General features: G+C 37.3%; 1 protein-coding gene across 3 annotated transcripts in view; it reads right to left on the bottom strand.

Annotated features, from left to right (window-relative positions):
- LYRM9 (LYR motif containing 9) overlaps positions 1 to 17,227 on the bottom strand; it is a 44,726-nt gene that overhangs the window by 25,987 nt on the left and 1,512 nt on the right. For all 3 annotated transcript variants that reach the window (XM_030027588.2, XM_030027589.2, XM_030027587.2), the window contains exon 2: positions 927 to 999. The gene's annotated coding sequence lies outside the window, so the exon portion shown is untranslated. The remainder of the gene's footprint in view (positions 1 to 926; positions 1,000 to 17,227) is intronic.

A 17,227-nucleotide genomic window follows, 5' to 3' on the forward strand; every position in this document is an offset into this window, starting at 1 on the left:
ATGGGCGTATGAAGAGCTCTTTGCCTGTTTTCATTGGTGCAAGAATATCAACTGTTTTATTGCTACAAGAGCGTCTTTAAGAAATGTGTCATTAGTAACACGCATAACTATTAATTATAGAATCAGCAGAGTGCTAGCTATGTCCTAAGGATACTAAAGGGATGCTGAAACAAGGTCAAAAACATGGCATTCTGTTTCCAGTCTCCTACCAACTTTCTGCCCCCCTGCAGCAGCCTACCAGATACAATTGCTGGATTCCATGTACTATGGGGGGTATTATCCCAGATGCTCCAGAAACCATGCTTCTACATTTACAGGGTTTAAAGCAGGCAAGTCTGCTCCTGTGAGAAGTCTATTAAACAATAAAGCTGTATTTTAAATCTGCTGCTATGTTATCATGGCACCTGAAATTCAAACAACTGTTATGCTAAATAATAGCCAGGGCCACCACTCTGTGTCATTACCAATGGGAAAATTTTTCATTCACAAGTTTTATCACCCCTCCAGCTTCTCTACATGATATTCTGATTAAGATATTATACTGATATTTCAGGTGTTTATTCTCAACCAAATACAATACACACAACAACAGCAGATTCCCTCCACCATGCTGAGATTAGTAATCTAGTTGTAGTCCTGATAGAAGCATAAAAACATTGTTTCCTTTGGTATCTTCACTGGCAATTTGCCATTAGGGTTCTGCTACTGCATTTATCAGCGTGGCTGGAATGGAGACAGGGGTGTTCCCAAATACAAAATGCTGTTTAGAAATGCCTCCTGCAAACATGTACAGTCATATAACAAGTCTGCATCAACTTCATTTGTACCATTTGTTTGTGATTTGGCATTTCCACCTTTTATCCGTACGTGAGTCAAATAGAGTCCTAACGATTTCCATAAAACAAACAAACAAAAAAATCACTTACAGCATTCAGAGCAAAGGAACTTTAATTATCTTCACAGATTAGGTCTGTCGAAGTCCAACAGCAAGCAAGAGACCTGCAGAGAAAAATCAATTTTCATTATCTGTTTCTCCTCAACTTGCTACTTAAAATACCATCCATAAAGAAATGCAGAGAAGCCCATCTATAGCACAATTTATCAGTATGTAAGCTTTCACTTCTGCCTAACTAGTTACCTTAAACGTGAATTCATGGCCTTGATAGGAATAGGTTATTGCTTTCAGTAATCTACTCAGAAAACACTTTTTTATAAACATACACTACAAAAAGATATAAGTAGGGAGAAATTCCAAAGCACTCAGTGGAACTGAACCTTCAATATCTCCTGTTAAGAGTTTCTGAAGGTAAGGAAGCTTTTAACTACTTTAAAGAGCCATGGTTTCTAGTATTCAGAACTCTGTACAATGACATAATTTCAGAAATTTACATATTTGTCAGAGAGCAGAACATTGCTTTGGAAAAAGGATTTATCAACATTAGGATAGCCTGGTAGCTCCTCAGTAAAATTTAAGAAGTATTAGGCCTGGATGGATGTTTGGCTTTCCATTCCCACTGCCACAGCGGTGCAATCTCATCTCAAAATGCTCAAGTACACTTCTGCAGGAAGAAGCACAGTGAGTAACTTCTTGAACAATACCCTACTTGCAGTACCAACCTTCACTTTCAAAAATCATCTCCAAGAAGGCTGCAGAAAACTAGGAATTACTTCCCTGAGAGTTATTATTTTAACTGAAAACAAACAATGCACAACCAATACAAAGTAGAACATTTTTACAGCTCTAGCAGACAAACATCTGAGAATCTTCCCTTTTACAGTATTCTTTTTAGCACATTTTAATAGCATGTCACACACTGCTTCAGCATTGCACATTGGTGTAGTTTCTGGATGACTCTCATTTGGCCCCTAACAGGGGCCACCCGCCTGTCTAATCTTTTGGTGATCTGCATGAGCTTACTCCTTTCCACCTGTTTGTCTAATTTTTGGTGATCTGCACGAGCTTACTCCCCTTCCGTTGTGTTTTGCCTCAACAAAAAACCGCTTTTGACCCATCAGACAATTGACTCCATACAAGAAACCCCTGCTTTATCAAATACTTGACTGTACAGTGAGTAAAGGAAATCAACTAATTCTCTAAAGTCAACACTAATTCCTTTATTTAGAACTTGATCATAAGTTCGTTAAAGTCAAGAGAATGGATTGCTCTGACTATCCAAAGACATCTGGATTAGATCTTATCTCAGATCATCTGGTACTTCACAGAAATTTTCAAAAGCTACTTGAAACAAGAGTCCTAGAAGATAACAATGACAGAAGAATCTGAACTGATCTATTATGCCTCCCTTTGAAAGATGCAAGTCTTTGAAAAATCGAAGGCAAAATTCCGAACTACACTTACAAACATGCGGATCAAAGATAACTGTTGTCATGGGTGAATTTTTTTTTCCCAAGTATTAATAGTATCATGACTTGGTGACACATCATGGTTGACAACAGCTTGGGATGTTCAATTTTTGACATCTAATTTAGGCACTCATAATTGCCCTCTGAAGGAACATAATTACATTGGGAACATGGGTTCCAAGAATTAAGCATTCAAAAAAATCACACTTTGGTTACGTTCATAGGAGATGCTTTGTTTGCAGCTAAGGCCTATGCATCCTTTCTTGCAAGACATCTGAGGCAAAGCCTTTGTCATCCATTCACACAATTAACACTGCCATCCAGATTCTCATCAATCTACATCTTGAGCATCCAGTGCCCTTTTCTTTGGATTCAGTGTTGTCCTGCTATTGTTCACCTATGCTATAAAATGTTTTCCTAATCCATTGCTTCAAAGAGAAGACTAACATAGATGCATTCACTTACTGCTTCTGCCTCTTATTACATAAACAGAAGTTACTTACTTTCATTTCCAAGTTCCTGATAGCATATTCTCTCCTTACTCATCTCTAACACAGAGATGTGGAATTTTGCCTCTAATTAGCCTATAATAATAACTTCCACCAGTTACTTGTTGTATTTTTAATGTAACTACTATCTCAAAGCTCTCTTCCATGCTGTTCCCATGCTACCAAGGAGTGCTCTGCAAACATCCACTAACCCACTTCTGTGTTCCACTTCAAACAGTTCCTTAAACTTATTCCTTGTCCTGATGCCTCACAAATTTTAAGGCCCAACTGTTACAACTAAAAAGACTAAATGTTCCCCTTTTGCTGGAATAATCATCTGAAACAGATTATGCTAAGATAAAAACACCTGGTAAAATCACATGAAGCTAGGTCTTGTCATATCAAGATGCACACAGGTAAACTTCCCATCGAAGGTGATGTAAAACAAGGACCTAGAAGAACAGATTCAACTTTAACTAAAAGCCAATCCGGAGTCCACTGAAGCTTTCTAGCTTTCGTACAGGAAGTGAACACTGAGAGCTGCCTTATAACATTATTTTCATCCATCGTCTGAATTTTCTTTTCTGAATAGCACATAGGACCTCTGATATCTACCTTGAATCAGTCCTGCAGAAAACACCTATTATTTAGCATTGTTAATTAACATTTTGTAGATATACCTGCAGTTAGTTAGCCCACTAGGACATTTACAAAGCCCTTTCAGAAGCACATTGTCCTCTGCTGTTAACATGTAGCCAATATAATAGCCAAAGAGCAAAGCAATTAACTTCTCCATAGGATGAAATTTAAACCAGCAATTACTTCTATAATTCACTTAGCAGAGCATCAGGCACCTTTGCTCAGAAAGCTTTCCAAATCCACTCAAAACACACCCAGTTGAGCTTTGAGAACACAAAATAGTATCAGTTGCTATATTTCATTTAGTGATAAACATTGCTTAAGGTCTAACTTGAATTTCTACTTTGGAAATAAAAGAGTCCTTTTAAAGCAAAGTTAGCTCATGTCAAACTTGAGGTTCCTTTACACTGCCGTAAGTGTAGAAAGAAGCACTGATGTAAATGTGAATTACATTCTTGGTACATTTACTAGCTGGTATAAGTTAGTTAAAGCTAATAATCTCCAACTTGCTGTGCTATTTTTACCAACTAAAAGCCCAGTGTCTTCTCTTGCTCTTAGAATACAAAGCTGATCTGCACACTTTTATGCATCGTATTGATGATAGTATTTCTGGATGTTCGAATACCACCACTAAATAGCTGCAGCCTGGAACAACGTTTGTATGGTAGTGTTTATTTTAGAATATAACCTTTTTAAAAAAAAAATTTAAAAAAAATCAAGTTCTAGTGTGCCCCTAAAACATGTTCTAGAAAACATGGGCTTGCTTTCCATTTGTAAGTGCAGACATACTTCCAAGCAAAACTTGGAGCCCATGTTCATTCCTGCCTATGACTGAACAAAAGTACTGCTGTTCAATTTCTTATTTATCATGTATCAGACACATTTGCCGTACCTAAAAAGGAATAGAAAATCACTATATGTAAAGTCTTTACACTTTAATAAACAGTGATTAAGTATAATCTACTAAATGTAAACAGGTATAAATCTGCCATTTCTAAGACACCAGAAATTACTTTTATCAGAAAGTTTAAAATAAAAAGTGATGGGTAAGATAGAGGAGCAGGATTATCCACATATCTCTGCTGCAGTATAAAAATATGAAGCTATGATCCAAAGGCCAATGAAATCAATGAAAATTGATAGGGGCAGGAACAGAGTTCAGAAATCAGAAACGAAATGGAATTTAGGTACCTTCATCTTTATACCTTGGGTCTCCCTAGAAATTCCAACTTTGCAGACCCAGAACAAAATCAAAATCATTCTTTATATTTTGTTCTTCAATTTTTGTGTTTGTCTTTATGTAAATTTGCTTCAGTGGGCAGACAAAAAATTGAAGTCATATACATATTTTTACAAAGGGTTGCCATTGTTTGTTAGCCGAACAATGAATTCCATTAACTTGCAACATACCACTGTCTCTGTACATCACAACTCTACTTCCTGCTGTTAGAACAGGATCAGAAGCAGAATCAACTGACATTCTCATTTCTTTCTTGCACAGTGAGCACTGGTCAGCTTTTATTGAAAGAAACATTTCCATAATAATCTGACAAGACTTCTCCCTCATTTGTTTGCAATGAAAGAGTTAAATATCCGTGACCCAAATATGGAGACCTATTTTAAACTTGCTGAAAATTGCTTTTTAATCCTAGCTCTCGAGGATTTCCTTTGAAACCATCTGCCATGCACGCTGAGTAGTCTTTTCCTGTATACATACAGGATTACTATAACATGGATTCTTTTGTGTAACTTAATACATTTCAGCATATTAAAAAAATTAGTTGAAATTTCCATTCTTTTCTGATTTCAACTGCATACCATGAAAATGACTGTAAAAGTCAAAATCAGTGATAAATTCATAGCAAAACCGACACCCATATTTATCTTATTTATTGCAGTATTTGCATCGTAATTCTAATATATTTAGTCAGTCTAACACTGGATAGGATTTAAGCAAATAGTTATGAGTCATTTAACTAATATAACTTATGCACATGCTTAAAACTAAGCTCAAGCATTTTCCTGGATAGGAATGGATTTAAATATGTGCTTTCTGAACGAGAACATAGTTTCAAGACTGGAAGATGCAATTAACATCATCATAATTAGAGATCAGAAGAGATTTCCAAATATTATTTCAAATCTATTGTTCAGCTTTTTCTGTTTTCTTGCTATGAACCTTTATGCAGTTGTATTTTTATAGTACAAATACTGAGGAGAAGCAGTAAGTCACATTCATAAACAAACTGAATCTTAAAATTGGCACATGTAACCATATATATTTTAGCAATCATCCAAAACATAAAACAAAGAAAATATATTGCTTCCTATCAGAATAATCACAGCCAGAGTGATTGAAACAGCAAACATTCAGCAGACAGATTTATAATCAATTTATAGAATCAACCTATAAAGTAAAAAAAACCAAACAAACAAAAAAATCAAAACCCCAACACAATTATCGAGCATTTTCAATGTGGAATACTTTTAAAAGATGGTCATTTGCCTGAAAACATTCTGAGAACAGAAAATAAGGAAAATTATTTGCATAGTTTTAATCATGTAAGGTGACACTAACATTTCAGAAGACAGACAGGCCATAGCCTGTGAACTTCTTTGTTTCACATTGAAACACACTTGAGAGCAACATAGCTGCACATGGGCTTCATGCTAGCAGCCCTCAGAGTCCTCATTCACATTATTCTGTTTCACAGTCAGTCACCTAATATCTAATAAAAGTGAATGGAAATACAAAATCCCACACCAAAACATCCCCCTCCTAACCGAAGATAGAATTCCATACCCTTTGATACATTTTCCCTGGAAAGGAGCAGTGTTAGATATGATTAATATACAGGACAGATCTACACATGCAGATGTTGGAAGAATGTGGAGAGAAGAAAAAAACCAAGCAAATAATTTTGTTTCAGCAATAACAGATGTTGGAGCATCATCCTGTAGACATGTTACTTTTAATACAAAACTGCTCATAAAGTGAGTGAGGGGGTGAGGACAGAATCAATGCCCAATTACCCAGTTATTTCAGAGTTTCCATTTTAATGAGCTTCCTGTATGATTTTGTCCTTTTAATTTCCCTTCTCTAATAATCATATCAAATTAGTTTTGTCTTAAACATCAGTGAAAAGAAATTCAGCTGTCTGAAAAAATCATAAGACAGCTGGTAGCAGGTTCTTAAAAACAACATGTTACACTGTCATTTACTTCTGTATGAACCAAGAGCAATTCACAAGATCCTATGGCACTACTTGGGATTAGACTTGAGTGATTGCAAACAGCTTCATGTCCTGATACATCTGCGAATATGGCAAATGGATACTAAAAGACTAACAGTGCTATAGCATTTGCAGATATATCAGTGCTGAAAAAAACAACCAAATGCATAATAAATAGTATAAAACCACCTTTCTCTGGCTAAGGGAGAGATTAACTGAAGCCCGGTCTGCATTCCAGCTGGGGAATAACCTGCCTTCCTGCTAGGTTGCATTTCCCACTCACATTATCAATATAGCACCATAGTTTCTTCCCACTTAAACTTGGTCAGTGATGTTGAGGAGCTGGAGAGACAGCAGGGATGTAAGCAGTGCCAGTGCTGTGGCTACAGAGTATAAAATGCGACTGATAAATGCTTAGCTCTCACCAAATCTGTCTCTTCACATACACCACAACCCCTGCCCGCCCACCGCCCACTGCCCCCCACAACCCAGAAATAAATACATGCACAAACCTATATTGTGAAATACACTGACAAGGCTTGCAGGCAAGGGCAATAGAAGCACGGCATGCGAAAGCTAAACAAGCACTTCATTGATAACATCCAAGCCCTCTACCAAACAACAGGAACCTAAGTAACATCCAACTACTTATCAGAAGCAATTCAGAAAAGCTTACATGAGATAGATGTGAAGATTCTGATACTGCATAGATCCTCTAGGATCTGGTGAGCAGCATAGCATCATACTGCAAAGATAAGGCTTAGTGCATGTTGGAACAAGAGAACCATCTCTTCTTCATCATAGACATTGGTATATAAAGCTGCAACAGTGGCTTCTGAATTGCCATGTCATCTCAGATACAGTTTCTCTTTAGACTGCACCCCCTTCTTTTTGATGCCAGACTGCTACTATGTCACCCCAGAGTCTTATTTACAGACTATTTACTTCCCACATCCCTTTACAGTGAATTAAATTGAATATCATTAAGACTATATGGCAAAAGAAAAGTTACCAGCAGCCTTTAAGATGCCTGGAATTCAGACTGATACATTTAAGAGTGCCATCGCAGTGGTAGCAGGCACACGGCACACATACAGCCATAGGCACAAGAGATTTACACAACAGCTACAAACGACTGTTGTACTTTTTGAGAGGCCTGTATCTCTTGGATGACATTCTCCCATCATAAGTATTTCTAGAATAAATTTGCTTAGCTGTGTATAACATGGCACCTCATTAGTCCTATGTGAAATCCATAGGTAATTAGCATCCCAAAAGGAGCTAAAGCTACCCCATACATCTTCATCCACATATGTAAATCTGCAGGTTTTCAGTAGCTGCCATGTAAAAGATGTATTTCAAAACAAACAAAATCCTAACCAAAAAAGTAAAGACAAACCCCCAACAGCCATAACTGTTTACAAAACAGCTTTCTTACAACTGACTGGTCCACCAATACCACAGAAATTAGTGACATGTAACTAATTGATACAAGTCTCCTGAGGGGAGTATTGCTGCTGGTTATCTTGATATGAGAAATTTAGTCCAGAAGTATAAATTGGATGGACAGCTGAAAAGCTTTAGTTCTCCTAGTAAGAAAGGAATTGATCTGGTAAAGAAAGCCCTTAAAGGGATATTATCATGTCAAAAAGCAGGATTAGGAAAAACATCAATGGTCTTAAAACAACTGAGAAAACACAAAAAACTTTGTTTCTATCAGTAATGCTAATTAATTATTTCCACCTTCACACAAAAGGTGAAAAATTGAAGACATCAATTTTTAATGTTTCCCCTAATTAAACTTATATATGATTATGAAACCGTCTGCTACAAAAGTCCATGTTCTTCAATTAGTGATTTCATTTTTGCATCTAGTACTTTTACTTATCAATTCCCCTTTCACCGACTCCAAGAAAAATAAAAGTATTCAGATATTCACAGACCTGTAGAAGATTTTCTTCACGTTTCTGACAAAATGTTGTATCAGACTTTTCCTGATTAGTTTTACTGCCTACTCCTACACAGATTACTCAATTGCATAAGCAAGACAAGTACTCCATTCATTAAAATAATTTTTTGATAAACAAAATAACAACAGTTAATATGTACGTTACATGTGAGGCGTGCATTTATTGCTCCCCAATGCACATAACACAAGATTTATTTTCTTCAAAAACATCTGATTTCAAGTAAATCATTATGTGAAGCAACAGCATAACTAACAAATTCCCAAACTCTACCTTACATGGAGTATTGCTTCATCTTCACGATTTGGGAAAAACAAGTTAAAGTTTCTTGGACTTCATAAAGAGGGCACTGCAATATATTGAGAGAAAAGACAACAGATGTTATAGCCAAAATAGCTCATGCTATATCTGCTACTATGTTCTGCTGCTAAGACTGAACGTTGACAGGGGCTCTCCTGAGGCTATCAGGAAATCAAACACCCGAAGCTAGCTGATCATTCGGGTGGAAAAATATCAGCAAGAGCTCTTAAACTAACAAAATTCTCCATGTACAACATAATGATTGTTGTCTATCTAACCAAAGAAACAGACCTTCCAGTCACCTGAACGAGTACACCAGGTTACATGTAAATGAAGATTATTTCCTAACCCTTTATCTTTCTTAGCTACTAGGTTTGAATCAAGACAGCAACTGAATTGCATGACATGTAAACTCGATGCTGAATTAAGCAAATGTGCTTACCCAACATAAAACTGAGAGGTATAAATTATGAGATTACTGTCAGAGATTTGTCCTGACTAATGAACCTCCTGATCATCACCTCTGTGCCTGACATTACACTCACCATATTTAAGAACATCATAAACAAGTAATTGTGCACATGGTCACACTGTGCAAATTAAATAATCCACTAATATTAGAGGTATGCTGCAGAAAAGTTAATCAAAAGCACCCAGCAGCAACAGCAGTCCAAAGAATGTATCCAAACTATAATAGACTGCATAGGGCCAGAACCACATAGGTTTTATTATCATGATACATTAATCAGTTACCTTGAGAGTCTTGCCTGTACGAAGTATTTTACATTACACTAGTTGAGAATCTCTGCTATCCCTAGAGGCCATGGTTGCCCAGATCCTCAGTTAGGGTAATTTAGAGCAACTCTACTCAACTTCTGGCTTGGTATTATTTTTATCTAGTTTTTACTTCAGAAACAGTGGATCACATAGAAGAACAAGGTCACTAAACATGTGATGTGTTTAAACAAGCAGCAAATGGTGATGCAACTCTTGGAAAATATATAAAGGTACCGTCACACGCAGATTAAAATCACACTGGTTTTTGCCTGGAGAAATTGGTTTCTGTTATTTCATTAACAATACTGTGAAAAAAAACACAGTAAAGGTAAAAAGGTTTTGGCTTTACATTTATTGTTGGTTACCTGAGATTAGTTATTTGAAATTCCACAGATCCTTTAATAACACCATAATATTTAATGTAACTTAATATCCCTACATATGAAATACTCTCCTGCAACAGATAGGAGCCCAAAGCATCAAAAGGTATGTAAACCTATGGTAAAAATAACCATTGTAAGTTAATAACTTGGGCAGGTGGTTCACCAGCTCTGACAAACACAGCAGGCTCAGACAGGTAGCATTAGTACAAACACTCATTGAACAATCTGACAGAAGTTAAATAAATCACATGGAAAATAGAGCATTGAATGGCTCCATACACCACACTGCACAAAAACCTTTAAACTATTTCCATCATAACACAGTTAAAGAACCTTGCTTCTAAAAAAGACCCAAGACAAAAAACCAGCATGGAGGTCAGTTTGAAAGAAGCCATGCCATCTTACATGAACTAAGCAAGGATTTGGCTTCACACAGTCCATTTCAAATAAACATTACCAAAGTCTACTATCAGATATATGGATATAATTCTGGATTCAATATGAAATTTGTTTTTCATATCTGTGATGATCTAATAAAGCACAGGCTTTGAGTTGCACCAATTCTAACAAATCTTCTATGTAAACTTAAGTTTAATTAGCATTACATTATCCCAGTTTACCAGGATCACACTCTGAAGACAATGCTGGAGTGAAATGTTGTCATGAACCAGGCTGCAAGTTTGTTGTTTCCTCTTAGTTTCCAGATGTCTTGGTCCTGTACGTATTCCTATCTGGACTGTGTGTGTATGACAAAGAAATACAGTAATATTGGCAAGACCACAGGGAATAATCACTACTCTCTACCCTCAGAGAAAAACTGTTTAAGTTGCATTCTCAAAATTGCCCTGCTGTAACAGATAGGTGTGCTGCTGCAAAGACCGCAATTAAAACAATTACTGTTTAAGTGTTTCCATAACAGATTAGGTTTTTTTGATACTGAATGCATCTGGTCTATTACAACACTCAAGGAACTGTGACATGGTGAAGGATTTATGAGCTATTATGCTAGACAAAATTAGTCATTGCATGAAAAAGCACTGAGCAGCTATCCAAACTGGAAATAAAGGCAGGGGGTGGGGGGAAGAGAGGAATCGGGATCAGGTTGGACTTTGTGCTATCATTATAAAGCTAGAGCAAATAAAACTGACTGGTATTTACAGATACATCACCACCTGCAAGAACTTAACAACCTAAAGGTTTAATCTACCCAGGACTTCACCGAGTCATACCTATAGAACACTGGGTCAAAATACAGCTAATCTGACATAGCAAATTGTTGCAAGCACTGTTTCAGTGTAATCGAAAGCAGGACAAGAAATAATCATGATCATTAGCCATGATGTTGCAGACAAAACTCTTAGCAAGAGGCATAGAATCAATTCATATCAACTCACTTGCTTTGTTCAATTTGTTGTTGCTAGAATCAATGACAGAACAATAGGCTAACTGTGGGACAACCAGAGCAGGAAGTCAGGACTCTGAAAGATGGTGTTCCCAAGAATACCACCACAGCAACAGTATTTTCTATTCTGATTCAATCTACAATCCAGAAAACATAAGTACTGGTGTCTTAGCCTCCTTCCTCCCTCCCCCATCACTGAATAAAAGATATAGCAGAAACAAAGTGCTTGGATATTATTGTACCTATTTTAATTTGGAGGAAAAGTAAACAACCTGCTTCTCTCCCTGCTCCAAAAAAACATTATTTAGGGATCCTGCTCACACAAAAACAAGTGGCTCGTGGTGCTGTTTTCAATTCTCCACCTTCTAAGAAAGATAACATGCTGTGGAGCTATTTTAAGAACATCTCATTCACAAAGGTCTCCAATCCAGTCTTCAGAGACAGAGATGATTTTCTTGCTGCTTCAACATCTTTACTGGCATGACATTTGCTTCAGAGGGAGTTCATTTGCTGTTCCAACATCAAAATGGAGCAAGAGCAGCTGCCAGGAGAGGGATAAAAGGAAACACTGGTGACAAAGAGCAGCAGGGTCATTTCTGGTGCAAAGAAATGTAGAACAGAGAGAACTGCAGAACTGCCACTTTCTCTAAAAAGCCTCAGGGGATAAAGACCTCCCCTCTACCTCCTGCAACTGGTATTTAGCAGCAAGAAGGAAAATTAGACAGAAAGAACTAAACAATCAGGCTGAAGTCTTTAAATGGCAAACTATTACAAACCAACTTTAAGCACCTGAGGACTCCCAGTTAAAGCCAAGCTCATGCTTAAGCTCTGCAGTGAGCAAAGAATTCAGTAACTCCTTCAGAAAATTCAAAAGAAAACACTTGTGGCTAGAAAGCACTACAGGGTTTGGAATTCAGTGTTTTGGAGATGACAGTCATCCCAAAGATGAATTCAAGCCCCAGTGCTAATCACAATCTTCATATCTCTATATACAGTATATAGAACAAACTTGGAGCAAAGCTGTCAACTGCAACACGACCACCGCAGAAACTGCACTGCAAGAGCCACAAACGGGGCTGACAGGCCAGTGAAGCAATATAAGCGCCTGTAGAGTCTGATCTCCAACATCAGAGATATGCAGTATCTCTAGATGACACCATCTGTCATTTACACCAGTTGATCCCTACCCCATATCTCAGTCATACCTGTGCAGCTCTACTGAAGTACCATTCCATCATTTTAATCATTTTTCAAAGAAGCCAAGTTCCCACATTGCTGCTCTAAAGACAAAGATGAGGCTCACCTTCATCAACATGCCTTTTTGATAGACTAACCAGCTTATGCTAGGTCATCCACTTGGTTTGATTATTTCCCTATCTTCTTATTAATAGATTGCCCAGAGCTGGACAGGGATTTGTCCCTCATTCAACAAGACGAGCAGAACCTTGCTCTCCTTTTAGATGAGGGCATATTGCCATCCTTGCAAACTTTAAGACACAAACCTTTACACATAACCAAAGTTAAAACAAAATATTCTTTCCCCCTGCTCCTCACTGCATTTTATTAATGGACTCATTTATTCCTTTCCAGTTTTGTAGAGAAAAGGTTTTAAAGATGAAAACTCTGAAAAATTATTCTTTGCAAAGAAAAGGACTAATATACACCAACAGGAATTTAAATCCTATGATACTTTGTGTGTATTAATGTTTATTCTGTTGTATGTTAGGACCAGAGTTTATTTAGAGCATGATATTTATCTGACTAACCAAATCCCCTCAAATTCACAGGGATTAGCACTGTGTTTATGACACCTTAAGGGCTTCAGCATTAGGATTTACGAATAAAATATTACCAGGGTGCTACAGAATACTGAGGACTGTATCTGCAGAGTTGTATATCAAGGTACATGTGGGCTTGTCAAACACCTACATGATAAATTATCAATAGTGCAGCTCAAAGTACCCCTTTTGTGGATCAGAGACAAATCTATGCAAGCATTTTATTATGCTTTGTTCCACTTAATGTTACTTTTTCTGCATTAAAGGGTCACAAAAACCCCTACATGCATAAGTGCTAAAGGACATTTATGCACAATGCTCAGCCATGAAATCAAAAGACTTATTCTAATATTCAGTCCTGTTTTCACAGCTAGTTCTTGTACTACAAGAAAAAAAACCCACAAAGCCTATGTCTGGAACTGGACCATAACATTTTATACTGTGCAATATGATACAATCTTTTGTGGAGAATTTTAAGGTTAAAACACTGATGAGGAGCATCAAAGAAATAGAACTGACTGATTACAAATTGTCTTCCACCCCTTGCCCTTATGCAGAGTGCTGCCAAAAAGATTATACCCCTGCAAAGCAAGTGGCAAATCCAAGGGGAAAATAAATCTCTCAAGAGTCAGAAAAGACTAAACTTGATACATTAGATTTTCAAAAAGGGACAAGTCTTTGCCCTGTGTTTCTAATGCACAGTATTTACTTTTATATGTAGTTTTTAAATGAGTTTAGCAAAGAGCACCTGACAAATCTAGATATACTAGCATTCAGTGTTTGATACTCAAACAGCAGACTTGCTACTGCTTTACAGCACTCTTACTGTGAATAAAATAGTAAGAGACAGATGCATGTCCCCATGAATAACTGTCTTCACCAGTAAGAGATTAGAATTGATCTGTCCTGTTTCATCAGCAGTAGTCACCAATTGCATATCTCCATGCATCACTGGGGATGACAAATTAGTTGCAATCAAACTGGGCTTTGGCAGGATCTAGTGCAGTGTCTCTACCTGCCCAGTTCAAATTACTATGGTTAGATTTTGCCAACTCACTCATCAAGTGGCTTAAGCTCATTGAGCTACTCACAAAACACTCTTGCTTAAAGTTATATGAGCCAGCTCTGTAATGAGCTTCCCCTCAGCAGACTTATGCTTCTTATACAGAGGCATTAAATAGCAAGGAAGCGCTGACTTACAATAGTACACGATTAATTCATTCTGCAGCCCTGTTCCAAGTAGGAGTGATTCATATAACTAATAGGTAACACCTTCAAGTAACAGACCTGTACCGAGGAAACAAAGGGTCTATTAAAAGTTGAGCACTTTGTTTGCCAGTTTCACATTTCCTTAATATTCTTTTAAGAGGCCTTTTCCTTAAACATACCTCCATATGAATTAACTGGATCTTGTCCCCCTTAACTTTCATAGCATGAAGTGCCTAAAAAGCAGCTAAACTGACAGTCTTAAGCTTCACAGCATGACAGAGGCCAGGGATACCAATTAAAAGTGTTTATAAACCCAGTGTAGAAGGAAGATACAGTTGTTAGGGTGGGTCATACAACACTGGCACCTGACATAACTCCATATGGACGCGCAAGATAAGTATCCCTCCAGCTGCCATCTCACCAGTCTCTCACCTCATTGAAAAGAGCGGGTTCAACTTCAAAGGGCAAATAAAAGATGGATAATTTGGTTGTAGCATTTAGTCAAACTAAAATAAATTAATAAAGGAGGTCCCAGATTTTACTTACACTTTACAGATATGGAAATTGGAAAGCATGGTTTGCAGTAGTCCAGTCAAGACCTGTCAGGAAAACTGGTGACAATGCAACCCAGTTCACTTCTTTTGCTCTCACTGCTGAAAATTCATCTACATGACAGTGTCTAATGACACTTTTAGAGTATTACTAAGACAAGACATGTATTTCCTCATGTACAGCCAAAGAATGAAGTCACCACGGATTTGATTCACTAAAGCTAATAGAAAAAGGTTGTGTGACAAATCAATAGGAAGTCAGTAACTTTAGACAAAGGTGTGTGGGGAGAAACTCTTTAGGCTGCATATAGTTCTGGTTTAGGCAACTAACACTTCTTACCAAATAGTGGACCTAGGAGTTGCCCCAGATCACTTAGTGGCAATACATAAATAAGCAGTCAGACCGAAGGCTGTCTGAGCTGATGGAACTGGTTACTTCTTTCCTTTGAGATTTACTAAAGATAATCTCTATCCAAAAACTTGGGATTGTTGGTGTTTGATGGTAATCATAAAGAAAAAGGGCATCAATAAAAAATACAAAACTTTTTCAAACAGTTCACCTGTGGGTTTGTTTTTGGTTTTTTTTTTTGTTTTTGTTTGTTTTTTAAAGAAGTCTGCTTATCATAAAAATGCAGGCAACTTTCATGATACTGTAATGCATCATGCAATACTTGCAATGGAAAGCTGCACATATGTAACATCCTAAACTATGGCAAAGATGCTGAGTACAATGCCCATTGTGTTGATCCTTCCTTAAAGTAATAAGGATAAAGAAGCAGCATGAGCTTCAGCTGGAACTTCCCTCAGGTTAATTGGCAACTGGTTTGCTCATGAGGAAGTATAAACAGATGCTTTAAACACTAATGAGAAGCGGATCCAATTCCCATCTTTTCATGAGCACAATACTTGAAAGAATAGGTTTCTCAGGGACACAAGCTGCTCCAGGGGAGATGGCTACACAAAGCTTTAAAACACACTACCAGAGATCTTGGCCTGAATTATTCCCTATCCACTGCAAAAATGAGTAGGTAAAAACACCCTGCTTAATATTAAACATTGCTGTTCAGAAGCTTCTCTCTAAAGACTCCACATAGTCAATGGGGAAAGAAATGTTAAGGTGATGTCCAGACACACCTAACATAGACTTCCTCCAGACAGCAATGCAGTAATGCACCTCTTTACCCTTTAATGATAAGGAGCCTACAGAGATTAGGCTCCTAAATTAGTCACCAAAACTGCACATGCCTATGAACACTTCTCAATAAGTAGTCATTACAAGACTTTCAGTTTATGCTAGAAAAAGGTTGACTTCTTCCATATCACTGAACACATTATCACCATAAATTCAACTATAGACCAGTGGCATGAACAAGATAAATATTTTCTTCCTTCCCTTTTCTTCCCAACATGCAGCTGAAGATGACTGATTTCAACAAATATACCAGTAAAAATTAAACTCTACTGAAAATCAATTGTTTAAAGACATGCGATCCAATTAACTCAGTAATGTACCTAACTGAAAAAAAAAAATTAAGACGACGCTGTATTTGGACTTGAATAATGCCACCAGGACATTAATCTGCACATACATTTAGAACCCAAGTTTCCATACAATGATTATTAGGCAATTGGTTGATTTTACTACTTAGAAAGATTTTGCAATAACAGAGAAAGATAAAAAGTCCATAATGAAAATGTGTGGGAGAGTTTTAAAAGCCTTCCAGTCCTCACAGCGCTTCCCTATGCACAGGCCCACCCAACCTACTTTGTATCCACTTCCTTCCATTGTCCCACCACCGCACCATGCCTCTCCAGAGCTTGAGGGGAAGCAAAGACCAAAAGAATCCTTGGTGCATGCCACATTCATATTCACATTAGCAGCTTGTTATCAACTTCAATAAAAACGTCAAACAGACAGCTAGAAATACAAGTTCTAAGTAAGTATCCTGTCTGTTCTTCCAATGCGTAGTGTTATAAAATGGCTGTAAACCAAATCTATTCTTACTTTTTTTAAGTAAAGCCCCTGTTTTAAAACAGTGACGTGATAGCAAAACTCTACCATAATTCTAGACTGGAGTATTAGCTAACGACATTTCAAAATGCAACAGAAGCAGTTTTAACAAAAAAACCCGTCTT

Source organism: Aquila chrysaetos, chromosome 10 (assembly GCF_900496995.4).
Source record: "Aquila chrysaetos chrysaetos chromosome 10, bAquChr1.4, whole genome shotgun sequence".
NCBI lineage: Eukaryota > Metazoa > Chordata > Aves > Accipitriformes > Accipitridae > Aquila > Aquila chrysaetos.